This window comes from Synchiropus splendidus, chromosome 4 (genome assembly GCF_027744825.2).
Source record: "Synchiropus splendidus isolate RoL2022-P1 chromosome 4, RoL_Sspl_1.0, whole genome shotgun sequence".
NCBI classification, from domain to species: domain Eukaryota; kingdom Metazoa; phylum Chordata; class Actinopteri; order Syngnathiformes; family Callionymidae; genus Synchiropus; species Synchiropus splendidus.
The window spans coordinates 34,194,993-34,209,225 of NC_071337.1; the positions used below are offsets into that span (position 1 = coordinate 34,194,993).

Below are 14,233 nucleotides of genomic sequence, written 5' to 3' on the forward strand. Positions count from 1 at the left end.
CGAGAGACAAGGCTTGCGATCCAAAAACACGTTGGTACGTTGAGCGAGCTGCACCCTGCTGAGCTTGAATTGCTGACAGTCTTCTCTTCAGCAGACAAGAGTAGCCCCTCACGTCCTCTCCCAGTCAATGCATCTGTGCCGCCTGACAGTGACATTACAATAAGTTAGACTACTAACCTAGTATATCAGTACAAGTAGCAAATAGAACTGTACTTTGCTGAGTGATCCCTTCTGAAAGCTGGGAGGAAATCTCTTCAATATTTCCAGCCATATTCCTCATGTACTCCCAGTGCTGCTTGACTTCACGGACAACAATGACCTCCTCTTCCTTCAGGCGGTTCAGCAGCATTACCTTGTCGAAGACCTTTTTTTTCTTAAACATATCACCATGACCTGCAAATCATCATATACATTTTTTATAGTGGTGAACTACTTCCCACAGTGTCTGTGTACTTTCAGAGGTGGGTTCTATTACACTGCATACTCATCTCCTCCTAATGACACCAGGCAATTTCTCCCATGGGACAGAATTATATAGAAGAGTGTCTCTTTCAGTTTTCAAAAGTAAAAAGGAAGTTGTCTCTGGAGCTTGTCTGATCCAATCACAGCAACCTCGGTCAAACCTGTAATTGCTTCATCTAAAGCCTTTACAATGTAATTAAAAATAGCCTATAGATATGAAGACAACTGGACACATCCTAGATGTACTTACATTCCCAAGGCCAGGAATAGTTTTCCTCAGCCAGGAGCTTGTTGGGAGAAGGGAGTTTGCCAGTTTCTGGCACAACAGCATTGTATTTTGTGATGGCATCTTCTAAGGATCTCTTTTCCACTGAAATCTTTTTTCTAAGCAGATGTCTTCTCTTGTTGCCATCTAGAATATTAAACAGAAAATACTGAATATGTGCTCAGTCACACATTATTATCAAAAACTTGTTTTCTTTCGTTCTGTTCTTACCAGCCTGACGATACAGCTGATATTTCCGCTGCTTAATGCTGAGATACAGTCCTTCAATGGTTTTTTCAAGTTCATTTTGACTGCATGGTCCTTCTGATTGAATATAGAAAAAATAATTTATATTTATTTTACGTCAGAATTGTACATAAAACACTGAGGTATTCAGCTGCAGTCCACTGTTGGACATCAGACACCCATTGCTGAACAGTGTCTTCTTGAATAGACAACTCTCCAGCCAATTTCTTGAGCTCCTCAGACGCTTCAGCAATCCTCTGCACAGTCTGTGAAAACCCGTGTTGGATTAACAAACAATTGCAACTAGTCTAATGCACCATGAAACACACAAGTGTGGTCTTTACCTTGATGTGTCGTTTGGCCAAAGTCCGGTCAAGATTTTCTGTCTTCCGCTTGTTCCAGCCAATGGCCTGGATGGTAAGGATGTCTGTGCGGGCTGAATGCACAATGGACACACGTTTATGTTACTAGTTGATTTGTACAACTTTAGCTGTAACTTTTTTTTCACACAAAAAAAAAAAATGTACTTACCAGCTTTTGACATGTACTTGGAACATAGGGCTGCTCAAGAAAGGAAACTGTTCACCTGTTCAACTTCCTCCCCTATTGTTGTTCCTGCTCCCTCTTGGTTCCGTCCACCCCATTCCAACTGAAAGAAATATGCATGTTACCATTTGGACGAGGACGGAGAGAAATAATGTGAAATTAAAGCCCCTGACAATCATTACCTCACACATCCATGAATGTGCTTTAGCGTGCATGATGGAGAGAAAGGGCTGCATGTTCAACAGGACCTGTAACTCAGGACAGTGGCCAACAACCCTCTGCAAATATGGCCAATATTTGCATACCACATCAGAGCAAAAAAACTGAACATTGTGTGAAACAAGCTGTTTCTGGAGATATATAAGGATAGGCAAATATCTCCCCACGGAACATGTTCAGTCCCTTCAGCAAAATGCCATGACGACACACTGCAACCTCGACCCGTTCCTCATCTACTTTACTCGCAGACTTGTTGGAGGACTCTCGTGCAGCCACCCATTCGCTTCCACCACACCTGCCTTTCCCAGGATTCTGTTCAAGATGAAGAAAAACAGATGTAGACAGAGCAAAGCGTGCAGTGAAATTTAAATAAACTTTACATGTCCTGTTGATGCCCTGATGTGGTTGACGAAGGAGGTCACCTCGGTGTCGTTGGCCAAGAAGACACCTTCGAAAAAGCCATTTGGTCTAAAAGACATAAAGCAGGGGTGACCTTTATCAAGGTTCCATGTATTGCATGCCGTAGAAACAACTTATACATACCCTGAATGGCTCTTAAAGCGATAAAGCTTGCGGTTCCCATCCACTGAGACAGCTAACATTGAGGGTGTGCAGGCTGGGCACCGAAACTGATCGACTTCAGACAGCCTCTCAACTTCAAATTTTGCGTACGACCATTCCAGGAATGATTTTTGTATGGTGTCGCCACATAAACTCTTTCAATTCTGCAGGCAATTAGTCCAATGATGTACTAACCCGACCAAAGAGTTTTGTGCGCTGCTCAAGCATACCAACGAAAGCTTGTCGTTACATTCCTGGTGCAGTAATCTTGAGCTCTTCGTATGTAGCGAACAAATCCACTGTGTATAGCGTCTCAAAATGGACTGTAGCTGGCCAGTAGCCACTTTCAATCAGCTCACTAATACCGACATCCAAAGCTTTCCCACAGGAGCAGCTGACAGTTGGGAGGGACACATTGTATCGACCTAAAATATGTACATAACAAAATTTTCGAACAGAAAATAGAAAATATAATTCATACACAAGGAACTGACCATTCATTCCAATCAGAATTACTTGCTTTCCTGCAGAAAAGGTTGTTTGCCCAGAGCAGCAGTCATAGCATGGATGCATTACTGGCAAAATGCACTCTGGGAAGATAGGAAACGAACATAATTTAAAAGAGGTTGTGTGTATATATATATATATATATATATATATATATATATATATATATATACACACACACAATATTGGTGGCATATATTATCTCAGTACAGACCTCTTTCATGGAAGGAGAATTTTCCTCCCTTCTCTTCCCTGATGTGAGTGGTTGGTGGCAGTGGCCTGTAGAATCCCTCTATCATGGATGATCTATTATGGAAAACCATGGAATTGTGGATGGAAACATCACAGGCTGCACAGTGAAGTGGTCTAGGCAAACAATCCTGACATTTCACAACAGCAGTCTTAGATCTGCAGTGGTGACAAGTTCCCTCTATAGGCTTCTCAGACTGTAACATCTGATTAACCATATACGGCCTTAACACAGTCCACTTTTCCAGAGTTGAAGCTTTCCTGTCTTTCCAGTGTGAAGGTGCTGGGTCTATGGCAGGTCCCAAAAGGTCCTGCACCTCTTGAATGAGGGATCCTAGAACACAGGGTAAGGTAACCAAATGTAGCAGCAATAAGACAAACATGGAAAGAAGAGGGTAAATAAACTGCTGCTAAAATATATATCTTGAACGGTCTCAGTCACGTGCTGATGTCCACTTGTAGATGGAGCACATGGCAATGAGTGCATGCTCCCAGAAGTCACTGTTGAGAGTAGGGAGATTTGCTTAAATGGACAAATGGACTCGAAACGTCACAATAAAAAGCAGGAAAATAGTAGGATGTTGAAAATAAATCCATAGATCTGTTGACAGTTCGACATTAAACTACTGAGGCTAAGAAGAAAGTCAGAGCAGGTACTAGTCAAATCAAACATTCCAACTGTCAAGAACCGGTACTCCTGGGTTACATGCACATTTCTAACAATGGATTGCTTGATGGTTACTGCTGATGTATTCATTTGTAATAGTCACCCGTCCAAGTGTAGTAGAGGATCCACCCAGTAGGATGTATTCACTGGGTGGGTGCAATATGGTAATGTGTGTGTACTTGAATGCCATAAGTCCCTGTCCAAGGGAGCAATTGTTGTTAATCATAATGGCCCATCAACATCAGCTAGTTATGAAAGACAAAGGCTCTATTCACATGTTGATGTACCTGAGGGGGGTGGTCAGGACATCATTGTATGAAGCTGAAAGATAGGGTCCAAGTCAAGACCTCATGTTGAAAGAAGGATTTCCCCTCTGGTCAAAGTGGCTTCTTTAACTATTTCAAGACACGTCTCCCTTTAGCCAATATTTTGACACCATTGTTTTCAATAGAGTTTTGTAACTCACACACATAATTGTGTTTTGTGAGGACTTTGTGAGGACTCATTGACCCAATTGACAATTGACCATTGTCTCTCACCTTAAACAACAACAACAACAACAAACATCCAAAACAAATTACTAACATTAAGCAGGACTCTGAAATTAAATAAACCAGTTAACCGCATTACAGTAAACCACTTATACTAACTACTCCACCATGTAAACATTATGTCCTGTATTCAGCGAAATGTCCTCACTAGGACAGTGTCGTGTCAAATAGTTAGCCCCACAACCATGACAAATCAATCAAATACTGAAGCAGTTGACTGACATTAGTTCTTCAGGCAATAGAGACCATAAAGTTAGTGAACAAAAATCACCTGAGGATGAACTCTTTGCCCGCTTCTTCCCTGTTCTCCTCCTCTTTGGGATAGGACTCCCTTCCTCGTCCTCCTCAACCCAAACAAATGTAAATTTGTCCGGTCCAGACACTTCTGAGGATTCTTTAGGTTGAGTATTCTTAAAATAAAGATAATGGAAAATGTTAGCGTCACCTAATACACAATATTACATATTGTTAGAAAGTCTCAGGACAGATCATGAGAGCATTAAATGCCGACCTTGCATTCCTCCAACAGCAAATCAGCAAGAAATAAGGCATCATCGTCATCCATGATGCTCCTCAGTTGAGTGAGTACAGCCTGAATACCAATTTATCAGTGGCCACTTGATTTTAAACACAGTGGGCGTGACTATGCAAATCAGCAAGAAGAAAAGAAAAGAAATGGAAACCGGATAAGTTACCCCCATATTAACAACCATCGACACGGAGAAAGGTTATCAAAAAACAAACTAAATAAATTCAAATATTAAGAAATAGAATAAATACATAACTCACGTCAAAATCATTCAGCTCCGTGTCTTTGGTGTCCGCAGTATTGTAGCCGAGGGTTACATTTGGTAAATCCGCGGGGACAGCTGTCAATAAGGTCCAAGTTCGTTGGTGCAGCAAGATAACAACATTATTCGTGCCTTCAGTCTCCGTTAGACACGACCCAAAAACCCGCGCAGTCCAACATAACACCCCCCTGCCAACTATGGCAACTCCCGGAGAACAAAATAAGCTTCTACAGTACCAACAGCGAACGCAGTATTGCAATTCTACAAAATCTCTGACAGACTCTAAATAGACGAAAGGATGATAAACAAAAAAGAAGAGGAGTTTTTACCAAAGTCAAGCCGAATGACTTTCCGCCATGTTTTTGTTCTGTTCGACCACTGATGACGTCAAAGTCCAACGTGTTTGTATAATTGAATTATTCATCCAAAGCATAAATTCACATCTCCAAAGAGACGTCGGCGTACACATCACGTGTACATATTTAAACAGAATGAAAAATAGAAACTACGGCTTGGGAGGTTTGAAATGGTCCGCTTGCGCTTCCGCTGACGTCAGTGACGGAGAACGAAGCGTGATTCAGCAAAACGAATAAATCATGGAACTTCCTTTCTTGTCAAAAGACTTTATATGCAGTTGATACGATTTTAAATATCAGATAATACTATTTGGCGTAGAAATGTATTCGATACCAATGATAAATAAATAACGTATTTGGTCCGTGACGTCAGTTCCTGCCATCCACTTCCTTCCCCAGTCGGATAATAAATATTATATCATTTTCATGACATAATATTTAAAAATTAAAGGTACATTACATGTGATTACAACTCAACAAAACCCCGCAATTGGCTGCGGAATTACTGGCCAGCTGTACAATAATACATTGAATTGAGACCTACGAGATAATCTGGGTCAAAACGAAAAAAACGAAGCGTCATATACATGAAACGAGCGGAAAAAATGAAAGTAAGGCGTACATTTGTCGCTAGAAATGTGATCAAAACGCAACAATAGCTTTTAATTGTTTTAAAATCTCACAATTTAAAGCAAAACTAGAACGGGTGTCCGCCATGTTTTTGTGTTCTATCAGTCACGTGACCAGAGGCCATTCACAAAGCCATTGAGAAATGACGCGTACGAGAGAAAGGATTTTTGAGGCAAAGTATTCAAAGGATTACGGTATGCCAAGTGAACAAACGTAGTTATTGCACGTTTTTCAGTGCGCGCAGATAACCGACCCAAAATAGAATATATTTGTCGCTAGAAATGCGATCAAAAGTCAACAAAAGGTTTTGTTTTAAAATCTCACAATTTAGAGCGAAATAGAACGGATGTCGACCATGTTTCGGTCCAAACGAAAGAAAATAAGCGTTATTTGCATAAAACAAGCACATAAAATTACAACGTGGGATACATTTGTCGCTAGAAATGTGATCAAAAGCCAATAAAGTCATTTAAAAAATCAGCAATTTGGAGTGGATTTATGGCCAGCAGGGTAAACGTCACAATACTACGATTTAACAGGGAATCACAAAACTATCTCGGTCCAAACGAAAGAAAATAAGCGTTATTTACATAAAACAAGCACATAATATTACAATGTGGGATATATTTGTCGCTAGAAATGTGATCAAAAGCCAATAAAGTCATTTAAAAAAACCCACAATTTGGAGTGGATTTATGGGCGGCAGGGCAAAATCTGCCGGAATGCTAATGTGATATTTCTCGAAAAAGAACTCGCCTCTACAGATAAACAGGCCTTTGTTTGTATCAGAGTCACTATTCACAGCTTGGTGATACATTTCGTGATAAATGATAGGTGTTCGGCGAGAAAAACAACCGGCATTGATTTTCAGACGGCGATGTTTTTTTTTAATCAGTTACTACCGGTTCTCTCTGTGCAGCGGCGAGCTGGAAGGATATCCGCGATGAAAGCAGGTCGGTGGGGAAGGAGGACACGGTGCCTCTCAGACTGCTCTACAGCAGACACAACCACAGCCAGATCGGCCAGGATGAGCTCAGCACCAGGGTGAAAGGAAGCGCAGCATCCACACAGGTAAACAAGGTGTGTTTCTGCACCAGCCATTGCCACGTTCCAACATTGTTAGTGTCTGCATTCATCCAAGGAATGTAAAGCTATTAAACAAGATCATTCTTCTTCTCCGGACGGACATGCCACTATTGCAGCATCACTGAGTGAAGTAATTCACAGAGAAGTTATACAACAAATAAACCATGACTAAACTATGGCAAAAATAACCTTTCACTTTCTTTGATCGTGTCTAACAAAGCAAAGTGTCTCACAAAGTTATCAGAGACTCAAATGGCTCTGCATCCGAATTAAGGGTTTGAATCTGTTTGAATCTGTCTTGAATCTGTCTCTTTTTGGGCCAGAATTCTGACTAAATATTCCTGGGAAAATTAAGCAACTTCTTGGAATTGAATCATGGATATTTGGATGCCTGCCATTTGTTTTGCAACCGATCACGTTCACTTTTTAAGATTCCCTTTTTGCTCCTCAAATATATTGAATGAATCACATCGTCTTTTGCACCTGCACGTCACTAACATGCTGGTGCTTGACCTCGGCTTGCTTGCACCGTCACTTGAAATTACTGCATTTAATAAAAACAAGAGAAAAGAAACGCCCTTTAAACTTGACTGTAGCTTGCTGAATAAACGCATCCAACATCCGCACTGGTGGTTGCATTTAGACAATCATCAGCAGGTCATTTGGTCGATGCTGAGCCAGGATAATTAATAATTTAGCGATAACTTCCGTGGAGAAACATCTCACCCGTCCAGCTGGAGTTGCTGTCCTGGCAGCTGCCTCACTGTCCAGCTCATATTTGATGTCACAGCAGTGTTTCTGTGAATGAAGATGTACTGCCAGTGTCCAGCTGAATCAGGTGTAACTGGATCACACGTCACCATCTTTGTATCTGCGGCCAATTTAAGCGCAGAAAAACAAGGCGTTTGACAAATTTTATTGATGGTAAAGGCATAAAGGGAAATTTTAGGCGTGTTTTCCTTCTCCCATAGCTATTAATAGTAATATTGAAATGTTTATTTTTATCTTTGCTGAAGGGGACCCCACATATGACCTTGAAATGAATAAGGATCGGGCATGCGCATGATGTAACTTACTGAAATTCAGTGACCGTTTTCTCCCACCAACTTTCATCTATTTGAAAACCTGATTCCCTGTTGTATGCTCCTCTCGTTTTTGACCTCAATCTCATTAATATATTTCAGAAACAATTCTCTTCTAGGGCTGAGTAGATTGTTGCTGAGTCAGGAGGTAGAGAAGGAAACCTGTGAAAGTTTTTATTTTTTTATTTATTTTAGACAAAATATATGATTTGATATTGTTTTGAGAGACTATTGTACGAGCGTGACAAGCATTTCTCCAAGTAAGAGGGAGGAAACACACGATTCTCTTTTTGGGCCAGAATTCTGAGTAAATATTCCTGAGAAAATTAAGCAAGTGGCTGAATTATATTTACAGCGCTTCTGAAATTGGGAGCAAACTTTAATAGCATGGAACGTAACCTTGGGATTCTTGACATTGGTAGGTCTTTTCATAGGCAGTGAGGAATATACTGGAGCATTAATAGAGGATGAGCATGAAAACATTTCCAGTTTGGACTAAGGTAAACATCAGTAAGACAGCAGATTTTATGAATATAAGAGGCTCAATAATAAAACTGTTTTGAATTTACACTTATGGAGTAACGATCTGCTGACCCGAGGAGACTTCCCACTCCAAACAAAATCACTTGCTGTAGTTTATCAATGATTTTTTTTTTTTTTCTTTTTAAATTTCTCCACCTCTGAAGGTCAGATTTGACTAGAGTCATGCGTGAAGGTAAAGATAGATTTATTGTCAATTCTGCCATATGCATTACATATCAAGGATTGAAATGTGCAGCCACATGAACGCAGAGAGATTTAAAACAAGATTCTTTAAATCAAAGTGCAGGTTCTTGAAGCCTACCCCTTTTAATTGGATGACATATGCTTTTCTCATTTTTGACCCTATATCCTGAAAACATGAATAATAATTCACTATTGTTATGCATGATGCCTTTAAACCCTAGAGATGAGCTCTGTGTGACTCTGCTAAAGACTTAATGCCCAAGTGGTTTCCATAATACCTCTTATGAAGACCCTCCAATATTTATAACGTACAGAACATTAAGAATCACCCGTTATAATGTACTTAAAATTAAATAATGTATAATCAAAAAACATGTTTTATTAGTGCATAATTTACATTTTCCCTTTGGTTTCCTTGTTTATACATTCTGTTTATAATATGCTAATGATAATGCTAATAACAGACATATGTAGATCGTAGTTATGAGAACACAGAAGTGTAAGAGCTGTTGCCACGAAAGAGCAATACAAGGGTACTGTGCTATAAAACGGTTATTATTCATGATGCTAATGTCGAATCAGCGTAGCATTTTTGTGTGGTCATCTTTGCCAAGTATGGAAGTCAAAAGTCGTGGGACAACCTGGGAGTAAGTTCAGGTGGTCATGGAAAAGTGGACAGGAAGTTAATATACTGTAGGATTTCACAGCTTCTATTGACTGAATTGACTGATCTGTATCTTGTGACATTTATCTGAGAAGCTTAAGGGAAATCAAACATATGCAGTGGCAGGAAGTAGCAATGAAAGCAATCGTGAAGCTATTTAGTGAAATCTCGCAGAAAAGCATTTCCCCCTGTGCTGTTTTGTTGGTGTAATGTTGAGAAGAGGACAGTGTTATATCCTCGACGTGCATGCAAACAATTAGGAACTCAGCCAGTGATACTCTTTTGCATCCGTTTATTTTCCTGAACTCCCGGACTACAAACACACACATGTATTAATGGGCAGGCGAATCACTTATGCACGATTGCTGTATTTCTACCCAACAAAAAGTAGTGCTTCTATTTTATAAAAATAAAATAACACAGTATTTTTGCAAATACATAACAATTCCTCCCTTCTAGCTATAATTGTCACGGGAACGAAGGGACGAGGGAGCTAAAGCCACGTAGGAGGACGTGGTGTAGGACCCAAGTGCAAGTGGTTATAGGCACAGGAGGCAGGAGGGAATTATAAATAATATTTAATAGTTAAACAAACTAAAATAGAACAGAAAGCGTCACCGAACCGGGAAGAAACAGAGCAAACGCAGAGTGTAAAAACAGTAATGAAACTAACAGAAGTGCACAAAAATTAGTAAAAAGTCAAAACAGAAAGCGTCACCGAACCGGGAGTTAAAAGAACTTAAATCACAAATGAAACCGAGAATAAACTACAAAAGAAAACCAAGGAACACGCGGCAAACAGCAAGAAACCAAAAACACTAACTCAGGATAGCAGGGTTAAACAATGTAACAAAAGAACTAGCAAGCGCACAGAAGTAAAAGCCGAACACAGGGAGAGCGACACAAGAACCGCAGAAGCCAAACACAGGGAGAGACACGAGAACCGCAGAAGCCGAACACAGGGAGAGACACGAGAACCGGGAGTTACCACAGGGGATCGAGAGGAGTCCAAAATCACAGGAATCACCACAGGGAACGTGGAGACACACAGGGACTAGGAGAAGTGGCAGGAAACAAAGACACAACGATCTGGCACACGTTGCTGGAGCCCAGGTGTTTTTGAAGACAGTAATCAGGGTGTAATGGGCTCCAGCCGTGTGCCAAAGGAGCAGAGGGAGAGAAGCAAAACCAGGACTCTGAGCCTGGAACCGGAGCCATGACAGTACCCCCCCCTGAAAGAACACCTCTTGGTGTTCTACCAGTCCTGGATGGACGGTCGTCGTAGACGAGGGGAGGAGGAGGCCCATTGGAGCGACAGGAAGAGCCGGGCTGCAGCGACCCGGAAGACAAGCTGGGGTACTGGGGAGGTGGCGGGTGGGAAGTTGCGGCTGGGGTCTTCGGGAGGACGCGGCGGCGGCTTGGGAGCCACGCAGGAGACGTGGGGAGGCCGCGGCGGCGGCTTGGGAGCCACGCTGAAGACGTGGGGAGGCGGCGGCGGCGGCTTGGGAGCCACGCTGAAGACGTCGGGAGGCGGCGGCGGCGGCTTGGGAGCCACGCTGGAGACGTCGGGAGGCGGCGGCGGCGGCTTGGGAGCCACGCTGGAGACGTCGGGAGGCCGCGGCGGCGGCGGCGGCGACTTGGGAGCCACGCTGGAGACGTCGGGAGGCCGCGGCGGCGGCGACTTGGGAGCCACGCTGGAGACGTCGGGAGGCCGCGGCGGCGGCGACTTGGGAGCCACGCTGGAGACGTCGGGAGGCCGCGGCGGCGGCGACTTGGGAGCCACGCTGGAGACGTTGGGAGGACGCGACTTGGGAGCCACGCTGGAGACGTCGGGAGGACGCGGCTTGGGAGCCACGCTGGAGACGTCGGGAGGACGCGGCGGCGGCGGCGACTTGGGAGCCACGCTGGAGACGTCGGGAGGCCGCGGCGGCGGCGACTTGGGAGCCACGCTGGAGACGTCGGGAGGACGCGGCTTGGGAGCCACGCTGGAGACGTCGGGAGGCCGCGGCGGCGGCGGCGACTTGGGAGCCACGCTGGAGACGTCGGGAGGCCGCGGCGGCGACTTGGGAGCCACGCTGGAGACGTCGGGAGGCCGCAGCGGCGGCGGCGACTTGGGAGCCACGCTGGAGACGTCGGGAGGACGCGGCTTGGGAGCCACGCTGGAGACGTCGGGAGGCCGCGGCGGCGGCTTGGGAGCCACGCTGGAGACGTTGGGAGGCGGCGGCGGCTTGGGAGCCACGCTGGAGACGTTGGGAGGCGGCGGCGGCTTGGGAGCCACGCTGGAGACGTTGGGAGGCGGCGGCGGCTTGGGAGCCACGCTGGAGACGTCGGGAGGAGACAGCGGCTTGGGAGCCGCGTAGGGGCCCTCGGGAGGAGACGGCTTGGGAGCCGCGTAGGGGCCCTCGGGAGGAGACGGCTTGGGAGCCGCGTAGGGGCCCTCGGGAGGAGACGGCTTGGGAGCCGCGTAGGGGCCCTCGGGAGGAGACGGCCTGGGAGCCGCGCAGGAAGGTTTGGGAGACGGCGGCCTGGGAGCCGCGCAGGAAGGTTCGGGAGGCGACGGCTTGGGAACCGCGCCGGAGTTTTTGGGAGGCAGCGGCCTGACCAGGGGAGGCGCCGGCTGGAGAGCTGCGCCGGAGAACAGGGGAGGCGCCGGCTGGAGAGCCGCGCCGGAGACCAGGGAAGGCGCCGGCTGGAGAGCCGCGCCGGAAAACACGGGAGGCGCCGGCTGGAGAGCCGCGCCGGAAAACAGGGGAGGCGCCGGCTGGAGAGCCGCGCCGGAAAACAGGGGAGGCGCCGGCTGGAGAGCCGCGCCGGAAAACAGGGGAGGCGCCGGCTGGAGAGCCGCGCCGGAAAACAGGGGAGGCGCCGGCTGGAGAGCCGCGCCGGAAGACACGGGAGGCGCCGGCTGGGGAGGCGCCAGCTGGAGAGCCGCTGGCTGGAGGGCCGCGCCGGAGACCACGGGAGGCGCCGTCTGGAGAGCAGCGCGGGAGACCACGGGAGGCACCGGCTTGAGAGCAGCGCCGGAGACCACAGGAGGCACCGGCTTGAGAGCAGCGCCGGAGACCACAGGAGGCACCGGCTTGAGAGCAGCGCCGGAGACCACGGGAGGCGCCGGCTTGAGAGCTGCGCCGGAGACCACGGGAGGCGCCGGCTTGAGAGCTGCGCCGGAGACCACAGGAGGCACCGGCTTGAGAGCAGCGCCGGAGTCCACGGGAGGCGGCGGCTTGAGAGTCGCGCCGGTGTCCACGGGAGGCGAAGACGGGGAAACACAAGAGTCACGAAAAAAAATATCACGGGCGGGAACCGACAGAATTGGCTCCGACGGAAGAGCAGAAGAAGCAAGTGGAACACCGGACAGAGCAGAGCGGGAGGAAAGCCGCGTGACTGATTGAGCTATTGAGTCCAACACCTCAAAAATGGACAGAGTCATCCTCTCCATATTACCTATACTGGTGGCCTGAGCGTCTAGTTCCTCCTGCCAGCCTTTCACCACTGCTGGGTCCATGTTAATGGCCAGATCGTTTCTGTCACGGGAACGAAGGGACGAGGGAGCTAAAGCCACGTAGGAGGACGTGGTGTAGGACCCAAGTGCAAGTGGTTATAGGCACAGGAGGCAGGAGGGAATTATAATATTTAATAGTTAAACAAACTAAAATAGAACAGAAAGCGTCACCGAACCGGGAAGAAACAGAGCAAACGCAGAGTGTAAAAACAGTAATGAAACTAACAGAAGTGCACAAAAATTAGTAAAAAGTCAAAACAGAAAGCGTCACCGAACCGGGAGTTAAAAGAACTTAAATCACAAATGAAACCGAGAATAAACTACAAAAGAAAACCAAGGAACACGCGGCAAACAGCAAGAAACCAAAAACACTAACTCAGGATAGCAGGGTTAAACAATGTAACAAAAGAACTAGCAAGCGCACAGAAGTAAAAGCCGAACACAGGGAGAGCGACACAAGAACCGCAGAAGACAAACACAGGGAGAGACACGAGAACCGCAGAAGCCGAACACAGGGAGAGACACGAGAACCGCAGAAGCCGAACACAGGGAGAGACACGAGAACCGGGAGTTACCACAGGGGATCGAGAGGAGTCCAAAATCACAGGAATCACCACAGGGAACGTGGAGACACACAGGGACTAGGAGAAGTGGCAGGAAACAAAGACACAACGATCTGGCACACGTTGCTGGAGCCCAGGTGTTTTTGAAGACAGTAATCAGGGTGTAATGGGCTCCAGCCGTGTGCCAAAGGAGCAGAGGGAGAGAAGCAAAACCAGGACTCTGAGCCTGGAACCGGAGCCATGACAATAATACCCTTATTATAGAAAACACTTAACATCTAGGAAAGATAAAATAAATCTGAAGCACCATTAATTAAATAACATCAAGACACCATATTGCCTATGTCATTGTTTTCTTTTAACGTAGAACTCTGTTAAGATTTACAAACTACAAGTTCAATCTCTGTAGGGGTCTTCGCTTCCTCTCAGGATAACGCCGTACAGAGACATCTGGTTCAGATACACACTCAGGGTTGACAACTTCTGATGTTTGGTTGTTGTTGCTATTGGCGGTATCATCCAAGGCACCAAAAGCTTCATCTGAGTTCTGAGAAGGGTCC

General features: G+C 45.9%; 1 long non-coding RNA gene across 2 annotated transcripts; it reads right to left on the reverse strand.

Annotated features, from left to right (window-relative positions):
* Positions 1-352: 352 nt before the first annotated feature.
* Positions 353-1,032, reverse strand: LOC128757560 (uncharacterized). Of its 2 annotated transcripts, none has more exons than XR_008414384.1 (3): positions 959-1,032; positions 713-874; positions 353-393 (listed from the first exon to the last, which is right to left on the reverse strand). It is a non-coding gene; the product is annotated as an uncharacterized LOC128757560 (long non-coding RNA). The 2 variants fall into 2 exon arrangements; XR_008414383.1 differs by lacking the exon at positions 353-393 and adding an exon at positions 504-638.
* Positions 1,033-14,233: the final 13,201 nt, after the last annotated feature.